Source organism: Triticum aestivum, chromosome 4B (genome assembly GCF_018294505.1).
Source record: "Triticum aestivum cultivar Chinese Spring chromosome 4B, IWGSC CS RefSeq v2.1, whole genome shotgun sequence".
Classification (NCBI taxonomy): domain Eukaryota; kingdom Viridiplantae; phylum Streptophyta; class Magnoliopsida; order Poales; family Poaceae; genus Triticum; species Triticum aestivum.
Genome location: NC_057804.1, coordinates 624772746 through 624793703, shown reverse-complemented (window position 1 = coordinate 624793703; position 20958 = coordinate 624772746).

Genomic DNA, 20958 nt, shown 5'->3' with positions numbered 1-20958 from the left:
AATCCACCCTGGAGGAACCAAAATGTATAAAGGATATTCAGGAAAGATTTTGGTGGCACGGTATGAAGAGGGACATAGCCGCCTTCATTGCATGTTGTGACTCATGTCAACGCATAAAAGCTGAGCATCAGAGACCAGCCGGACTACTGCAACCGAACAAAATACCTGAGTGGAAATGGGATGAAATAGGGATGGATTTTATTGTCAGACTACCTCGGTCACGACACGGGAATGATGCCATATGGGTCATCACTGACAGGTTGACCAAAGTGGCACACTTTATTCCAGTGAAGACGACCTACAACACTCAGAGGCTTGCCAGGATTTATCTTTCCCGCATAGTTTGTCTGCACGGTGTCCCGAAGACTATAATATCCGACAGAGGCACCCAGTTCGTCTCAAGATTTTGGGAGCATTTACAACAGGCTCTGGGAACCCAACTAGCCTTCAGTACCGCATACCACCCACAGACTGATGGACAGACAGAACGCGTAAACCAAGTTTTAGAAGACATGCTGAGAGCATGTGTCCTCACATATGGAACCAGTTGGGAAGAAAGCCTGCCATACGCCGAGTTCGCGTATAACAATAGCTACCAGGCCAGCCTACAAATGGCACCATTTGAGGCTTTATACGGACGAAGATGTCGTACCCCGTTAAATTGGTCAGAGACCGGAGACAGCCGCATCTTCGGACCAGACATGCTCAGAGAAGCCGAGGAAAAGGTCAAGCTAATCAGAGACCGACTTAAGACCGCTCAAAGTCGACAGAAGAGTTATTATGATCAGAAACATCGTAGGGTCAGCTTCGAACCCGGTGAGTTCGTATACCTGAGAGTGTCCCCTATGAGAGGATTGCAACGGTTTAAGATTAAAGGAAAGTTAGCACCAAGATTCATTGGACCATTCTGCATAGTGGCACGAAGAGGCACCGTAGCCTACCAGCTAGACTTACCCGAAGACTTGTCCGACATTCACGACGTGTTCCACGTCTCTCAATTAAGGAAGTGCGTAAGCAACCCAGAGAAACAAGTATCCCATGAAAACATTGACGTGCAGCCAGACCTCACTTATCGGGAACGTCCCGTAAGAATATTAGAGGAGTCTGAAAGGAGGACCCGACAGAAGACCATCAAGTTTTTCAAAGTCCAGTGGAGCAATCACACCGACAGTGAAGCAACTTGGGAAAGCGAGGATTTTCTTCGGACAGAGCATCCACACTTATTTAAGGATCAGCTGAAATCTCGGGGACGAGATTTTTCCTAAGGGGGTAGGTGTTGTGACACTCCAAAATTTTAATTTGGTTTTTTATCAAAAACCTTGTGGTTTTCTTTGAAAAGAGGCCATTTAAATTTTCTTTCAGAAAACCTTCCTCTTAAAAATATCCTTTGCTTTGGCAAGGATTTTATTTTTCAAACTTTGGTGTTTGAATCTTTTGAAACTTCTTCTCTGTTGGTTCCCTCTCAAATTTATTTTTGGGAGTTTAAATCTTTTTCTTCTAAAATGAAACTCTATGAAAAACTTAGGATTTTCATATCTTGAAAACCACCCATGACTTGGCATTTTTGCCCATGTGGTAAACCCCCCCCCAAAACCTCCCCTCCTCCTTGTGATCAACCTAAGTTCTCTGTCCCAACTAATCCAAACAAGTTTTGGATTTTATTCTAATTATTTTTCCTCTCAAATCAATTCTGAAAATTATTTGGAGCCTGAGTGATTTTCAAAGCAAGTACCCTTTTGCATTTGAGTTTTGACCTCAAACCAACTCTCCTGGATAGTCCTTTGTACCCACAACTCAAAACCATCTTGATCCACTCCTCCTCTTTCCAAAATTTTCAAAATTCAGTCTCTGCAAGTTTGGACCAGATTTGCCAAATTTGATGAAATTCATATCTACACTCCTCCAAAAATTCCACCAAAATTCAGGCAGCCTACTTGAGCAATGAGAAGCCACTTCACCAAAAATCAGCTCAAGGAAAAATCACCAGAGGCCAATTTCTTTCTGTCGAACACCTTGCATGCACTGCTGCTGTTCAAAATTCAGAAAATTCAGTTTCAGTGTCGTTTGCATTCGTCAGTTTCTCTCACACGTAGACAGTGCACTTGGCACGTTCCTCGCAGCCTCTCCCTCTTGTCCGGAGCTTCACACGCGTGCGTGGAGCCTTCCTGGCGTCGGTGGCGCGCTGGCCCGCCCTCGCCGGCGTCTTCTGCGGCGTCGGGACCTCCCGTGGCGGCCGACAGAAGGCACACCACGGCAGAACGCCATTCAGCGCCGCCCAAAGCCCCTTGACTCTCCGCGTGTCCCTGCCGTGCCAGCGCACGCCCGTGGCACCGTCGCCGTGGCCCGGCAAGCACAGAACGTGCTCCCTGCCGCCGACGGGCCGCGCCACCCCCATTCCGTCGAGCTCACCCATAGCACCAAACCCCGGCCCATTTAGTGCCTAAATGGGACCGGTGGACCTCAACGGCAATGCCCAAACCCCTAATCCCCCTTGCACATCCACGGCACCGCCGTAATTACTCGCCGGAGATCCCCGTTCACGGCAACCGCCTCGGGCCGCCTATAAAAAGGGCCCCCGAGCTCACCCTCGTGCACGCGGCATCACCACTCCTCACCAACGCCACGCCAGGCCACTAGGGGGACCCCGAGGAGGTCTCCTCCCCCAACTCCGTCCGCCCCGATCCGCCTCGGCCTCCACCATGATTCGCTCCGGTGAGGCCATCTCCGGCGCCCAAACCCCGTCCGTTACCCCCTCTAGCTACCAGGAACATAACCCCCTCTTCAATTTGACCTCTGCAGCCCTCTCCGACGAGTCCCTCGACCACCCGAGCCGCCGTCCGCCGGAGCAAAGCTCGCTGTCGACGTGGTAGTCGCCGGCGACCACCACCACCACCATCCGACGCGGAATGGCGCCCTGAGCATGGAGGTACCCTCCGATCCCCCTGCCTCGCCGTGGATCGCCGCCGGCGACCACCGCGGCTCTCGGGCGCCGACGAGCTTCGTTCCCTTTTTTTTGAAGTTCAAACCTGACAGGTGGGACCCCACCGTCAGCCTCTTTGCTCTCTCTATTGAAACGTTTTCTGGAAGCGCCTTCGGGTAAAGTACGTTTTCCCTTTGGGCTGGCGTAGTTTCTGCCGAAGCGTTTCTGTTTTTATAAGCTAGCCCCTGGAAACTTTCTGTTTCATTACAGATGAGTCCCTGGGCAAAAACCCTTATAACTTTTAAACAAGAAAGTATTTTTGATTGATTCTTTTTCTGTTCTCTTTAAAATTTTGTCTAGTTTTTTATCAGATTTATTTTAAAAATATTTGAAATACTTTCTGTGCACTCCTTGGTATTTACGATAGCGCATATATTTTCTTTATACCGTAGATACCGAAGGAGGTGACGGAGCCGCGAACTTCACCGAGCTAGGCTCCGACTACTCTGAACCAGGCAAGCATGTTTGAACTTTTGATATGATGAGTGTCTTGGCATGTTTTGCATTTAGTTAGTTTCATAGCACGCTGAGAAGCATATCGATGAACGTTATTTTATGTGACAATGAGGTAAGTGAGTTCGATGATCCATATGTGAATGGATGTGAGGATGAATGGCCATGTGTTGGCATGAGTATGGGTGAGATGGCAGTGTCGTAGCATGCCAGTCTTACGCTAGACTATGTGACTTCAGTGTCAAACCGTATCGGTCCAGTTCCTCTCATTTCCTTCCCTGTACTACCACATGTTTTCCGCAAGGAATATGGTTTAGTAAGTTGCAAACTGCTTTTTGGGTACACACCAAAAGGAGAGGCCGTGATGATGGTTCCATGGACCTGGATTAAAGCCAGTCATCCGGTCAAGGGGCATGGGTGTTTCCGGTTGGGACCGAGAGGGGGGTACCCCTTAGAGCGCGCGTATATAAATTTGATCCCATGCTACTCGAGATTGTGATCTCCCTGTCTCAAAAGTTTTTCTTGGATGATGTCTAGGGTGATTCCTAGCATCGAGAGGTAGGATGGGTGTGTACTGGTTAGCTGTGTTTTCTCCCGAAATACCGTAAACGGAACTAGTCCTTCGTGACTACGGAAATCCGTTGGCTGTGGGAAAAATTTTGTACAAACTCTGCAGAGTCTTATATTCCTCCAAATCATCTATTCCCTGTCCCAGATTGATATTATCTTATCCTAATCAAATGTTAGTTTTGATGGCAGAGACTCCGGTGGTTCGCTTGAGTGCTAATTCCGGTTAAATGATTATCCCTGTGGATGGACTAACCCATTTATTCTTATGAATTAAATGTTTATTATGAGTATTATTTACCTGTGAATAAAATCCCTTTCTGCGATGTCGCTCAGACGTCCGACTGTGGCATTGTTGTATTTTACTTTTCTTTTAAAAGCTCTTTCTGTGATGTCGCCCCGACGTCCGACTGTGGCGTTTCTTTTAAAGCCCTCTTTGTGATGTCGCCCCGACGTCCGACTGTGGCATTTCTTTTAAAAGCCCTTTTTGTGATGTCGCCCCGACGTCCGACTATGGCATTTATTTTAAAGCCCTTTATGTGGCATCGCTAAGACGCCCGACTGTGGCATCATTTCCTTTTATTTATTTATTAACCTTTCGAGGCGTCGCTTCAGACACCCGATCGATATTCATTTGTGTTTTATTGGGATTTCAGGCGGACTACCGCCGTTTCCCTTTTACTTACCTTGTTATGCTAATTTTTGAATGTACATTGGTGAATTATTCATGACGCATCCATGCATGCATTTGTTATATCTTACGTCCGAACTGTCTTGCGAGTACTTTCAAAGTACTCACTGGCTTGTTGATTTGGCCAGATGCTGACGAAGGCGATCTCATGGATGAAGAGTATGATAGCGAGTCCGACGCCTAGAGGAGTCCCAGTCAGTCTCGTGCGACCCTGGATTTGGTCACTGTTTTATATCCGTTTCCGCTACCAAATAATTTCATCGAGCCTCACCTCAACGCTCGATGAGATGACAGACTTAGAGTCTTGTATTTCTCTCCCCGCTGTGTTTTTCCACCACCGCCCTATCCTCGAGTCAGTAGTATGCCTCCACACCACTGTGTCATGTTCGCCATTATGTATAATTATTGGTGTGCTTGTAATAATTTGGTTGAGCCACCATAGTTCGACCCTGTAATATATTTTATGCTACTGGCTTATTGTATCAAGAATTTGTCTACCAGTGAGGAGGATTTCTCTCATACTGGACTCAAAAGATTGGTTTCTCAATAAATATTTTTATTGGAAAACCGGTCGTGACAATGAGTGTGTATCAATGGCCATGTTAGTTTCCTCATTTTCATTATGTAGAAACATGCACCACACTGTTGGTTTCATCTAACCATACATTAGGGAAGTAAATGTGCATATGGAGAACTCTATATTTGGAAGTAGTAAAATCCTGCAACGCTTACCATGTGTACATACCTATATTCGCCCTTTAGTAATCAATGGCTAGAATAATATCCTCACAAATTTTTTGCCCACAGAACACGAGTATATAACAATGCATGTTCTGTTAGTTACCTTGAAGAATTTGTTTGTGAGGACAGAACATGTTTACATAACATGCATGACATGGTAGTTTCGTGCGAAGAATCGATTGCGAGATAACATGAGTATAACCATGCATGGCACTTCTATATTTTCGAACCCAGTATACATTTCCCTGTATTTTCCTCCTAATTCCAACAGGGACATATCAATGTTGTTTCTTGCATTATCCTACTCATACTCTGAACAATGTTGATCTTACATTAACAACACCTGTCCTTTTTGATATGATGCAGTGTCCCTACAGTTACTGCCCTTTGTAATTACACCACCTTTGCCAAAAACAGGGAAGCACAACTGGTTCCTCGCTCGATCAGACGGCGACAAAAGACTGATGATCATTCGGACACATGAGCCGGAAAAGTTATATTGCAAAAACCCCACTGTATACAAGCACCGTGTAATACATGAGTATCCGGACAGTGGCTGTTACGTCTATGAGCGGGATACCAGCTTGTTGGGGCCTTTAGGATTTTTTAGTTGGACGCGGGTAAACAGCCTTGGTTCACACTCTCTGTTTCTTGGACTCAATTATCCGATTAACCAGGAGATCACCGTTGGCAAGGACCTTGATGGCAGAGAGGCTCTGTTTGCTATGGAAAACTGTGTCTACATGGTGAGCCCTAGGAGTTCGGGAGCAAATTCCCCTGATTGTCAACGATACAGCCTGCAACCAAAAGAAGGTGAGAATGACAAAGTCATCTGGATTAACTTTGATCCTTGGATGTCTCAATTACGACAGGCAGTGATGTGGTTCAAGCCTTCAGGTTGATAGGTAACTGGGCTGTTGCATCGAAAGGGTGGAGTACTGGTGTCTCCAGATCACTGGTCGCTGAAGCGGGGCTGCAAATTATGATGGTGCTGGATCATCTCTTCGAATGACTTTGTTGTCTTTGCTGCTGGTTCTGGATGGGTAGTTCTTTCTTTTGTTATGCATATTCCTTGTCATTTGGTCATCCTCGTCTATGTCACTCTTTCTATGTAATAGTTGGTTCTGTTTAGAATGTCATTCTCGTCTGGATCACGAGAGTCTGAGCGCTGCAGATGGGTACGTTTTGGTGGTGTAGCAAGACTTCTTATGAACTGTTTATGTCAGTAGTAGTCACTAGTCAGTGTTTGAATGTTGTATATATCATTGTTTCAAACTCTTTATTGTCTCGAACTACTGGTGGGCTAAATGAGGGCATCACCATTCTCAAGTGTTCAGAGTATATCTCCTTTTTTCAAGTTATATAATATGAGCTCACTGCCTTTTCGATGATGTACACTTGCTTGGGCCAGTGAGGTGTCGTTGAATATGGGCCGAGTAGTAACGCAATGCCAAACAGGTCAATTATGACTCTCGGGCCGGGCTCTCAAAAGATCCTAAAAAAAAGGCCGGGCATATTGGCGCCACCGGTGTTTTCGTGCGCTTGCGCGCCGAGAGCATATTGGCGCGTGCTCGAAATTCATGCTACCTTTTCATCCCCTGTCTCCCGCCCCTCCCCCACCTGTGGAATCTCGATTCCTACTCCAGTTCCCCGAAATCCCCCTCCTGTACTCCCTGTACTCAAGCACACTATCATGTCGCCGGTCAACGCGGATCTCCGAGCCGGAGATCCCAAGGTCCGTCCTGCCTTCGGTCGCTGCGTGCTGTCGCTCAACAGTGGCATGGCGGCGCTTGACGACCAGTTTGCCAGCAAAGTGCCGATGGTAACCATCAACGGTGACCGCCCTCCCGTCTCGCCGGACGACCTTGTAAAAGCTCTTGGCATTGCGCACGGCATCCAAATAAGTGACTTGCTCATCGAAGTCTGTCCACCACTGGCTGATTTCTTCGTCAGGTTCTGGACAACTTTCGACTGCAGTCGTGTGTTCGAATCTTCCCGGTGTTTGTTCTGCGATGGCACACTGGTGAGCTTTGATCGGTGGCACCCAGGATGGGGCTCGGTGCCCTTTGAGCTTGAGTTTTTAACAAAGCTTACCTTCCACGGCATGCCTCGACGTGCTTGGAACAGCGAGTCCACAAACGAGCTTATCAATGACCTTGGAGGTGAGCTCCTAAGTATGTTTGTTCCTCCAGACAGCTGGGCTCTGACTGTTATGGCATGGATGAAGAAGGCGTCCACCATATCGAAGGTGATTGGTGTTGAGATACCGGTGCAGGAACCGGGGTTGTACTATTCGTCGCCACCAAGGCCGCCGTGGACCACGTTAGCGATGTACCTGTATCGAGTGTTCATGCATGTTGAAGAAGTGGTCAATCCATCAATCGAAGTCCTGCCGCCGCCGCTGGTGCCAGGGTCCGTCGACGACGTCCATTACAGGAGTCAACGTCAGACTTTCCCCGTGTTGCTCGGAACGATGGATGGCATAGGGCCAACTCCATCGCGCGGCGGAGGCCACTGTTTCTTTGGGAGAAGAGGCAGGGCTGGCTTCCTGGATGTGCTCTAATTTGAGGTAACAACTGAATCTTGTCAGATAGTACTAGTTAAATCCGAGCTATGGGTCTGAAGCACTGATATGCCAGTACATTTGATTGTGACCTGTTCTAATTTTGTACCTGAACTTTTTTTAGAAAGGGCTGTACATCAACTTAATGTGCTAGCAGAACTTATTGTGTTGTCTGTCTGTTTTCTTTGCACAACATTCAAGATATTTCCTCGTCATTTATAAAGAGGATGAACCATTATGTACGACTTCGTTGGTTTCAACATAGCCCTTCCCGTAGCGATCCACTGCTTCCATCCTGATTGTGCCGCCTGCGTGAAATTTTTGTATGCAAGTTCAGTGTGCTATGATGTTCTATATGATTGTGTCAACTATATAAGTTTTTACCGAGCATCAGTAATGCATATGGCTGAAAGATGTATTTACGAGCATCGACCGATGGGTCTCTCTCTCTCTCTCTCTCTCACACACACACACACACACGCGCGCGCGCGCACACACACACGCGCGCACACACACGCGCACACGCACAAGTGGGACCCGTTGAATTATTTATTTGCTCGTGACAACTTTTAATTAGGTTCCACTGTAATCTAACTTTTTTCTTAAGTTACTAATTGAGCTCAGTGACTTCAAAAAGTTGTACAGAAGCCTTGTTTGGGCCTTTCCGGCGTCGCTGAATGTGGGCTGAGTAACCATGTTAGGTTGTAATGTACTACACAGGCCTTTTTTTTCAACATCAGCAATGCAACTGGGCTGACAGTTGTACACAATATCCGAGTCAACTTGTTATCCGCCCCACTGGGCTGCAAAGTTTCCTAGGAGGTATGCATTAGGCTTAACAAGAAAATGGACTTTAAGAAATAATAAATGGGATGTAATTATAATAACTGGGCAATTACTATGCACCAAACACGTAATTAGTTTGAAAAATATATTATTTTTGGAATTTGGAAATTTTAATTTCATTACTTGTTGCGCGCACAATATTTCGTTGGATTTTAACGTGATACAACTTTATTTTGAAATTATACTTAACCTGACTAGAAATTTCGGATAAAAATATTTCGGATCCCATCAAAATGTGGGAATTTTTTTGAATTCTGTTTTGAGCGGTTGTTTGAAATTATTAATCATTGTCCTAGCTAGAAGTTGGGTTGTACTTTTAACAAACTGTAAATGGGCTGTAGTAAATTCCATTAGAATTGAAAAATGGGCTGTACATTCTTACAAATCGCAAATGGGCTATATGTTCTCTGCCAAATCCGAGCTGTGAGCCTACTAAATTGACGCGTACCAAGGGCTTTGTCAACCTAGTCAATATAAACGATTCTAGCTGTAGTCATCGTACGATGTCCATCCAACGGCCGTAGTGCTTCTTCAACCTTTGGTCTTTTTGCTCTAGCCGCCCAAAGCAGCGCCGGTCGTCTGGCGTGCTCCTGCCTCTCGTGGCCGACTGTGATACCGCGGAGGCCTTACCGCCCCGTACTACTCCCACCGCTGGCCATGCCATCCCTCTACTCACCCACACCCCCTGTTATTCTGCGGCGACGGCAGCCTCACACCGCAGCCGAACCAATGAACCCTCGTACTCCTCTCCGCACGGGCTACCACTGCTGCGTCTTCCCCGGCTCCGTGTCGTCCCCTTCCTAGGCCTCACCGTCGTCTAGACCACCGCCCTGGTGCTCTCGCCGTGGCGTGGTCAATGTGGTCAACGACCGACTTCCATCGGAAGAGTACTGTACGTGGAGAGGCTGACAGCTGGGTCCAGGCGGTCGCAAGGAAGTGCCTCCTTATTACGCGCAAAATAATTATTCCTCCACCTGACAGCAGGGACCCAGCAGACGGGCCACCTTATTTCACGAAAAAATGTTTCCCCCCTGACTGCTGGGACCGACCGGACGGGCCAGCGTATTTCGCGAAAAAACGTTCACCACGCTGTCAGCTAGGACCCACCGGAAGTGCCTCCTTATTACGCACAAAAAAATGAATACTCCCCCTGCTAGCTGGGACCCACCATGGTGGGAGGCTAACTTGTGGGCCTACTAAGTTGACTGGGATGGGGGCCTTTGTCAACTTTAGTCCATATGAACGATTCTAGTTCCAGTGACCGTACGATGTCCATCCAACGGTCGTAGTGCTTCTTCAACCTCTGGTCTTCTTGCTCCAGCCGCCCAAAGCAGCGCCGATCATGCCGCATGCTCCTGCCTCCCGTGGCCGGCTGTGCTGCCGCGGAGGCCTCACCACCCCTACTATTCCCACCGCTGGCCAGGCCCTGCGGCGACGGCAGCCTCACACCGCAGCCGAACCAGTGAACCTTCATACACCTCTCCGCGCGGGCTTCCACTACCACGTCTTCCCCGGCTCCCCGTCGTCCCCTTCCTAGGCCTCGCGGTCGTTCACCGCCCTGGTGCTCTCGGCGCGGCGTGGTCAACGTGGTCAAGGAACGACTTCCATCGGACATGGACTGTACGTGGAGAGGCTGACAGCTGGGTCCACGGCCGCAGCAAGGAAGTGCCTCCTTATTACGCGAAAAATAATGATTCCTCCACCTGACAGCTGGGACCCACTGGATGGGCCATTGTATTTTGCAAAAAAAATGTTTCCCCCTGACTGCTGGGACCCACCAGCTACATCTTCGCACGCACGGAAGTGCGTCAAAAAAAAACAATTCGCCCCCTGACCGCTGGGACCCACCAGCGACACCTTCGCACGCAAGGAAGTGCGTCTGGGCAAAAAAAACACGATTCGCCCCCCTGACTGCTGGAACCCACCAGCTACATCTTCGCACGCAAGGAAGTGCGTCCGGGCAAAAAAAAACAATTCGCCACCCTGACTGCTGGGACCCACCAGCTACATCTTCGCAGGCAAGGAAGTGCCTAACAGTCGGGACCCACCTGGTCGAAGCGTACGTAGCATTGTCATTCTGGTCGCGAACGTGTACGTACATACTGGTCGATGTAGAGGCGCGCACGTGTGGTAGTAGAGGCGCGCACGTGTCGTAGTAGAGGCACGCACGTAGCATGTACACGTACGTACAGCGGCGAGGGTGCAAGAAAGAAAATACAGCCACGTACGTACATACGGGCAGGGTCTCGAACGCCTACTCGCGCATACGTACATGGCTGGGTCGGAACGGAGAAACAGCATCATCGTCGTGTTCATGTGGAGCCAACTGGCTGGGTCGGAACGGAATGCGTGGTCGTGTTCATCGGGAGGGCTTTGACGGAACATGCGATGGAAACGAGGCCTGGCGTACCGCAGAACGGAGGAAACGGACGTCCTACGTTCGGAACGGGGTCCTGTTGATCGGGAGGGGTGTGGCGTACCGCAAAACGGAGGAAACGGACCTCCTACGGTCGAAACAGGGGTCCTGTTGATCGGGAGGGGTGTGGCATACCGCGAAACGGAGGAAACGGACCTCCTACGGTCGAAACGGGGGTCCTGTTGATCGGGAGGGGTGTGGCGTACCGCAAAACGGAGTAAACGGACCTCCTACGGTCGAGACGGGGGTCCTGTTCATCGGGAGGGGTGTGGCGTACCGTAAAACGGGACTCCATGGGATACTGTTCATCTCCACCATCGACCTCCTCCAGCCTCCATGGGCTACCGTCGACCTCCTCCGGCCTCCATGGGCTCCTCTTCATCCAGCCTCCACCACGCGCTACTCCACCGGCTACTGTTCAACCACCCCTCCACCATCTATTGTTCATCCAGCCCTCCACCTTCTACTGTTCCTCCAGCCCTCCACACCACGGGGTCCTGTTCAACCACCCCTCCACAGCCACCCCTCCACCGCCTAATGTTCATCCAGCCCTCCACACCACGGGGTCCTGTTCATCCAGAGGCAACACCATCGCTCACTGTTCATCCACCCCCTCCCCCCGCAACGCTCACTGTTCATCCAATCGATCGGCTTCAGTTAGCAGCAGTAGCGAAGGAATCACTCCATCGGGTTCAGTTAACAGCCATCGATCGATCGCTCGGGTTCAGTAAGGCGTAGCCTGCAGTGCAATCGCTTGGGTTCAGTTAGAGCCCAACGCCTCGCTCGGGTTCAGTTAGAGCCAATGCCTCGCACACACGCGCGTACGTGTACGAGAGAAACACGCATCGCTCGGCCCCGACCTCCCACCGTAACCGGCAACTCCCTGAAATTTTCCTCCCCCTCGCTTCTACCATGGTTTTTTCCGTCATGGATGGCCCAAAGAATGTAATGCAACTGCGTCTCCGGCCCGCCTAGGACGAAAAGCCCATTTTCTGTCATGATTTTTTGTCATAGAAGTAGGAGCCCACCACATCTTTGATGATACCGGGTTTTGTCACAATTATCGTCATAGAAGTGTCATATGTATGACATAATTTTTTTTCGTTCGGCCCAAAATGTCACAGATGTGTCTTTTTTTGTAGTGTAATCTAAACAATCTTTATCCAAGGTTTTGGTCCTTTAAGGAGGTGTTTACCACAATGAACCATGCAATCGGACTATGCGGCTTTATTACTCTCACTTAGCCATAGGAGTTTGACAAGAAAACTTTAGGCATAGCCCCTGGTGTTCGGAAGTCCGAACTTGGGGCGCTATACACACCTGATCGGATACAAACCGATTCATCGCATAATGCGGAAAAATCGCTAAAGATTTGTATCCTCTCAAACAGCTGACCGGCTCTCGCTACATCATGACAGTCAGTTTTCAGCTTTCTCTATTGAGGTGCTCATCCGGAAGAACCGGGACACAATCAGAGTAGTTCTCCCTTTACTACCCTAGCCGATATAGTGGAAGGCAAGGTAGTAAGCACAGGAGTCGGGCAACCCAACTATTGACCAAAGACATGATTCGGAGCCGATGCATATAATGCTATAAGTTCGGGGTGCCGAACTGTACTGTAAAAGTGTTCGGACTTTATTGCCGTATTGTGGGGTATGATGAAGCCCCTGGTGAATCAAGGCATACCAGAGTGTACGGGCGCAATTGATAAGAATATAAAGAAAAAGGAAAAAATCAAGTAATAAGCTGACGCCGCAAATATTGAGCCGCAAATTATTTTCCATTGTAATTTGATTAATACGTCAAGGCGTATTTGTACAAGTAATGCGATAAGCAAATAAGGCTATTTGACATGCCACGACCAAGGGCGAGCTGCGTGCGGGTTTTTAAATCAGGTATAACGATCGTTAGCAGAGACCACCTGGGAGTTCCCTTGTACGTCAAAGCTTCTTGCCTTCTTGGTGTATCCGTCCCTTTATAGGTCCGATGATCAGGTTATCAGGAAAAGGCCTGGGGAAAAAAGAAACCTGAAAAGAAAAAGAAATAGTAAAAGTATGCGGGTCCAGGAGCGGTTGAGCCGTATTGTGGACCACGGTCTGGCTGTGCCTCTGTCCATGCCCATGGTATTTTGAGTGCAAATTTATGTGCGCGTGGTATAAATGCCGTTGTATGGTTGGGACTCGGACGGAGGTCAAATTTCTAGTCAAGCTCTTGACGAACTGGACCATCCTGCTGCAGAGTAGTTCAGACTCGTTTGACAGTGTCCGGGAGCTTGGCCGCTAAATGGCAGTTATGCCTGAAAAGGCCCCTCTGTACTTCTGCTGCAAGGGCCGCGGTGTGCTCCTCGGTACGGAGGGAGCGTTCCGTGTTTCCATTAACTGTTATAACACCTCGTGGCCCGGGTATCTTGAGCTTGAGGTAAGCATAGTGCAGCACCGCATTGACTCGAGAAAATGCAGTTCGTTCGAGTAGTGCGTGATAGCCACTTCAGAAGGGGACGATATCGAAGATCAATTCTTCGCTTTCGAAATTATCCAGGGATCCGAAGACCACTTCCAGTGTGATTGAGCCTTTACAGTAGGCCTCTACACATGGTATGACACCTTTGAAGGTGGTTTTTGTGGGCTTGATCCTTGAGGGATCGATACCCATTTTGCGCACTGTATCCTGATAGAGCAGGTTCAGGCTGTTGCCGCCATCCATGAGGACCCGCCTAAGGTGGAATCCATCAATGATTGGGTCAAGGACCAGTGCGGCTGAACCACCATGACGGATACTGGTCGGATGGTCCCTGCGATAGAAGGTGATCAGACAGGACGGCCATGGGTTGAACTTTGGGGCGACTGGCTCCATTGCGTTGACGTCCCTGACTGCGCGCTTGCGCTCCCTCTTGGGGATATGGGTAGCGTATATCATGTTTACCATTTTGACTTGGGGGGAAACTTCTTCCAACCCCCTGTGTTCGGTCGTGGGGGCTCCTCGTCATCGTCATTGCTTTGCGACCCCTTCTCCTTGTTCTCGGCGTTTAGCTTGCCGGCCTGTTTGAAGACCCAACATTCTCTGTTGGTATGATTGGCTGGTTTATCAGGAGTGCCGTGGATTTGACATGGATGATCGAGTATGTGATCCAAACTGGACGAGCCCAAATTGTTTCTCTTAAATGGCTTCTTCCGCTGACCGGTCTTAGAGCCAATGAATCCGGCATTGACTGCCATGTCTTTGGTGTTGTCACCGTTGCTTTGACACTTGTGTCTATTGCGTCGTGGCTTGTCGCTGCTGCTTTTGGCCTCAGAAGTGCCAGGTTCGCTTGCATGATTATTGCTATGGGCTAGCCATCTAGCTATCCTCACCCGTGCAAAAGCGGGTCATAAGTGTCATGAGGGTTGCCATGGACTTCGGCTTTTCTTGGAAGGGGTGTCGGGTGAGCCATTCATCACGGATGCTATGTTTAAAGGCCGCTAGGGCTTCGACATCCGGACAGTCGACTATATGGTTCTTTTTAGTTAAGAACCTGGTCCAGAATTTCCTGGCTGACTCTCCGGGCTGTTGAACTATATGACTTAGGTCGTCGGCATCCGGAGGTCGGATATATGTGCCTTGAAAGTTGTCAAGAAAGGCGTTTTCCAAGTCCTCCCGGCTGCCAATGGAGTATTCAGGCAGACTGTTCAACCTGTGTCGAGCTAGTCCCTTGAGTTTTAGCGGGAGGTATTTGATGGCATGAAGATCATCACCGCGGACCATCTAAATATGGAGAAGAAAATCCTCAATCCATACCATGGGGTCTGTTGTCCCATCATATGATTCGATGTTCACGGGTTTAAACCCTTCTGGGAAATTGTGTTCCGTTACTTCATCAGTGAAGCAGAGGGGGTGTGCGGCGCCTCTGTATCGGGCCAGGTCGTGACGTAGCTCGGATGGAGTTCGGTTGCGGTTTTCGGCCCGGACGTGGTTATATTTGTCACGTCCGGCTTGGTGGCCATCTCGCGCATCATGGCACGCCCCCGCGATCCGTAGATCGATCTGGTCTGGCCTGCTTTGTTTTCCAAGTCATGCCACAGTTCATATGTATATCCACGAGCTGTTGTATTTTTGCTTTTACGGTGAGGTGGTGCGGGCTGCTGTTCGGCTTGAGTTGCCGCTTTGTCCTGTCCACGTGGTGGCCGGTCAGCCGCATTGTGCGCTGTAAGGACAGGCTCCAGTGCCTCGTCATCAAATTTGGGTAACAATTTGCACTTCGGGTAACCTTTGGTTGGGCGTTCGAGGCCGTATTCCTCGGCTGCCAGGACATCGGTCCATCTTTCATTGAGCAGATCCTGATCAGCTTGAAGCTGATGCTGCTTCTTTTTTAGGCTCCTTACAGTGGCTATTAGCCGATGCTTGAAGCGCTCCTGCTCGACAGGCTCCTCAGGCACGATGAAGTCTTCATCGCCGAGGCTCACTTCGTCCTCGGAGAGCAGAAGGTAGTTACTGTCTTCCAAGTCTTCATTCATGACCTGTTCATTGGGGCTGACTCGCCCATCCTCCCGTTCCTCCTATTCCGAGGTTGGCTCAATGGGGTCTTCATTGTCTTCGACATCGTCCAGAGTATTGTTTTCTCCTATGATAGTGTACCTGTTTTTGGCACGGCATGGCTCAGAGCAACGCCGCTGACGTCGACGCTTTGGATGTATCTTATCCTCGACCGGATTTTCATTGTCGTCGTTGTCCTCTTTGGGTGTATCCACCATGTATATGTCGTACGAGGAGGTGGCTGTCCAACGCCCTGTGGGCAGTGGTGCCTGCTCCTCTCCGGCATTGTCATCCATATCGTCAATGTCTTCGGAGTTGTAATCAAGCATGTTGGTTAAGTCGTCGACAGTGGCTATAAAGTGGGTGGTGGGTGGGGAACGAAGTTCTTCGTCGTCCGCTTCCAATTTGAGCCAGACATAGTTCGTCCGAGAGTCCGCCGACAGGGAGAGGGATTTCAACGAGTTTAACACATCACCTAGAGGTGAGTGTTGGAAGATGTCCACAGAGCTGAACTCCAAGATCGGCACCCAATCATGCTCGATGGACGCGGATGCAAGCAGTCGGGAACTTATGGCCGGAGTCGATCCGAGGTTCCAGTGACACAAGCCCAGCTCGATGTTGGGTATGTGTGCGGCTCGAACGCCACCGAGTCTGCGACTTCCGTGGCGGGGTTGAGCTTCCCATCCTCGGACGGCGTGGTCTGCTCCGGATCTAGGGCCAGAGCGGTTACATGCACTATCTCCTGAGCGCGATCCGATGACAGATTTAGGTCATGTTCATCATGGTGGCAGAGGATAGCCACCATGGGCTCGAATCCGTCGAAGATCAAGTCTCCACGGATATCAGCCACGAAATTCAGGCTTCCAAATCTGACCTGATGGCCAGGGGCATAGCTATGATCTGATCTAGATGGCCAAGCGAGTTGGCCCGTAGTGCTAAGCCGCCGAATACGAAGATCACTCCGAGGAGGAAGATCTCCCCCTGGACTGTGTTGTTGTAGATGATTGATGGAGCCATCAAGCCTTCTGGTGACGGTGCAGCGGAACTCTCAATGAAAGCACCAACGTCGGTGTCAAAACCGGTGGATCTCGGGTAGGGGGTCCCGAACTGTGCGTCTAAGGTCGATGGTAACAGGAGACGGGGGACATGATGTTTACCCAGGTTCGGATCCTCTCTATGGAGGTAATACCCTACTTCCTTCTTGATTGATCTTGATGAATATGAGTATTACAAGAGTTGATCTACCACGAGATCGTAATGGCTAAATCCTAGAAGTCTAGCCTGTGAGATTATGACTGTTCCCTATGGACTAAACCCTCCGGTTTATATAGACACCGGAGGGGGCTAGGGTTGTACATAGTCAGTTATAGAGAAAGGAATCTACATATCCGAATCGCCAAGGTTGCCTTCCACGCAAAGGAGAGTCCCATCCGGACACGGGAAGAAGTCTTCTGTCTTGTATCTTCATATCCCAACAGTCCGACCCATGTATATAGCCCGGCTGTCCGAGGACCTCTTAATCCAGGACTTCCTCACCCATCGGGCCGGACCACAAGCACGTCTGAGGCCCCTGCCTCAGATGCTAGCCGGTCCGCGTGAATCGCCGCCGCCGCTATAAGCGCAGCCTGCGCCACTTCCTTGGCGCGGATCGGAGAGATGAGCTCAATGGTCCCTTCCTCGCCTAACGCCTCGACGCCACTCTCCCCCAACACCCCGCTCAAGTGATCATCCAAAAAGGAGTCGAGAATCGTGAAATGAGGTGGTGGATTACCTGAGGTCTCCAAGTTCTTCTGTGCTTGAAGGAGTTGAGCGCACTGGAGAGACGACATGTTCCCCCTGGCGCCCTTGGAGCGTGAGCTGGCCTGCACGGGAGCCGCCTGTGCTGCCGCCACGACCTTGGAGCGCTTGGCCTTCGGGATTGGCACCATCTTGGTGGCCTCCTGCATGAGTGGAACGGAGATGGGCACCACCAGCGCCATGACCGTCTGACGTGGGGTCGTAGGTGCCCCAACTAATCCGCTAGCCGCACCGCCTCTGCGCTCACCTTGTGTACCGCCACCTTCTTGGTCTGCTTCGCTGTGCTGGCCTTGTTGCTGCTGTGCCAGCCCTGAGTCGGAGAGCGGGAGGGAGAGGGGAGCTGCGAGGTGTCCACGGACATGGCAAGAGGAGTGCGCACCCCATCCAGCACCGCCGCGTCAGCCGGGTCCGAGGGCGCTCCGTCCACCAGGCGCACTGGGGGGGGGATGCCATCGAGCCCAAGTTAGAGCCGTACTGGTTGGGGACTGACAGCTCTATCCCGGTGGACTACCCGTCTTGCACCAGCTCCAACGCCGCCTATCAAGGAGGGATTGTAGCCCCACCTTTGTCCGTAATGCCCAGCTTCTCCCAAGCCTCTGTATCGATTGAGTCATCTTCCATGCTTGTGTCTTGATCCTTGTCACCGTCCCGCCCTGGCCCGTCCAGGTCAGGGCCCTTGCCGTTGTTGGAAGGGGAGGAGGAGGGAAGGGAAGGTGCCTCCAGACGAGCCGCACCGAGCTCCGGCTCGATAGAGATGTTGAAGCCCGCTCCGTTGAACCATATCTGCACTGATCCCTTGAGTTTGGCAAGATTGCGGTACGCGAAATGCATGCGGACCGGACGCGGGCTGACCAACGACTCCTCGTCGACCATGAGAGGCCGACCAAGCATTGTGGTGGCCGCCATGAGCCTGTTGGACCGCCGTTGCTTGGGAGGCACCCCCCGCAGCTTGACCCAGACCGCATGCATCACCTATCCCTTTAGCGCATCGAGGATGGCGTCGCAGATGTCGGTAGTGATGTTGTTGAGGGAGAGGAAGAGCTTGCCGCTGTGCGTGGCCATTCGCAGCATGGCCGGATCAGGAAACACAACCGAGAAAGCGTCGCCGACGAGAGGGGAGATCTGCCAATCCCAGGCCCCCTTGAACAGATGCGGTAGCTCCACCTCCAAGATGGCCTTCGAGAGCACGCCCGACGCTGCCGACAGCACGGCCGTGTTGGCCCCGAGCAAGGCCAGCGGCAGCTCCTCGTCATCTTCGACTTACTGGAGGCAGTAGAAGCCCTCGCCAGAGATGGCGTGCCCCATGGTCTGGAGCAGTGGTGGTTTGCTGCGGGAAGGGCAGTGGGCAAAGGTGTGCCCCTCCTGGGTGCACACGATGCACAATAGCTTCAATGTGCATTGGTTCTGGTAGTGGCCGGCGCGGCCGCATTTGAAGCACTCCGGGCCCTCTGCTTCTTTGATGGGGATCAGCTCCGCCGCCGTGCCCTTGGAAGAGGAAGGCAGTCAGATTTGTGCGGGAGGGGCGGTTTGGAGGCCGCCGCCCCTGCAGGCTTGTACTTCGGCTTCTTTGCATATGGATCTCCTGACGACTGCATCCTCTTGCGCTTGAGCTCGAGACCTTGCTTCTTGTACTCCTCCTCCTTCTTTTTTCTTTCCTGCTCCTTGAGCCACCAGGCAGGCGGTGGCCCCCAACCTCCCTCCTCGTCGGCGTGCTCCTCCCCTTGCACCGAGGAGATCCGACGCCGCGCGCGGTCGCGGTCCCGCGGTGGCTCCATGGCCGGCTTCTCCGTGCGTCGATCTGGCTTGGAACCCATCACCACCACCGCGGCGAAGGAGCGCACGAGTGGCGGGGGAGGGGGAATGGGGAAGAGGGTGCGGGCGGAGTGGCCGAAGCGTCGCACCTCCGATCTGGTGGCTGGAAACCCTAGTGACGCGTCTAGGGTTCCCCGACACAGCCAAAGCCACTTATATGGCTTGGGTGACGGGCCTGCGCTGGATTGGGCCGAACCTTGCGAAGCCTGCAGGGCCTGAGAGGATAAGGCGCTTGCGGGGCCCGCATCAGGCGCGGGCGGCAGCGCTCGCAGGCCCCCGCACTGGGCCGCAGCCCACGTGCGCAATCAGGCTTGCTGGCACGGCGGTCGTCTCCTCTCCAACCCTAGGCAGAGGAGCCTGCATGCCCGCCGGGGGCGCCGCCGCCGCGAGTCCAGCCAACTCCGGCCAGACCGGCCCCAAACCAGGGAGGAGAAGCAGGCTGGTGTCCTGGAGCTCAGACCGATCGCTCCTGGCTCCCCTGCCGGTGCCGCGCGAGGCAACCGATGCGCCGCCGCCGCAGCACGCCTGGGACCGTGGCCGCCTGGCGCAAACGCGCGACGGCGCCCGACCTTGAAGGATCCCCCGAGCTCCTCTGCCCGCGCCACAAAGTCACTGACGGAGCACACTGCCTGGCCCTGCTCCGCGCGCACCCCCGCGTCGCACGCCACCTCATCATCATCGTCCGAGCACGCCTCTGCGAGTGCCCAAAACCTGCTCCCCGACCAACCACGCACGCACGGCGGCGGAGAGCCTTGGTTCCTGCCCGTCTTCGGCCGGACCGCAGTCCACACGTCTCCCTCGACAGGTGCACCCGTGGTGAGACCACCGGAAGCAGAGGCGGGCGCGAGATCGCCGCCCTCGTCGCCCCAGGCGCCCTTGTCGCCAGTCCGTACAAGAGCCGTCGGAGACATCCTGTCCCTCTATTTTGAAAAACCGCTTTGCCACGGAGACGTGGACTGCCACATCCGCACCAACCATCTTCATTGACTCAAATCAAAAAGCCTATGGGTGATGGCGCATCCCAGCTTGTTGGATCCCTGGCAAACGACTCAGCCACACATAGTTGTTTCTAGTTTTCTATGAATTTCAGCACGGGTTGTCCATGCTCTGTAGTTGGCTCCTCTAGATATTTTTCAAATAAAAAATAAACAGGTACTCCCTCTGTCCGGAAATACTTGTCCTCAAAATGGATAAAATGAATGTATCTATAACTAAAACAAGTCTAGATACAACCATTTCGAGGACAAGTATTTTCGGACGGAGGAAGTAGCAACTAAGTCTCATAATACAAGATGCTATTACAACCAATATATTAATAACATTTCATATTATTGGACCATGGAAGTAATGATTTGTGACTTGAAGCACCTTAATAATCTCACCCTAATTGGTACTGCTACTGACAGTCTGTTGTCACGCCTCACTGGTTTCATTTTCCACTATACACATCCATTTTCTTATAACATTATGCACATCCATTCCTACTTAACAAGAACAATAGACGTTGCAACACCAGTCATCAATCAGTCCGTGAGTCAGTGAGAGTGCCTTGCGGCGCCCAACCAATTTGGACACGAGCAGTG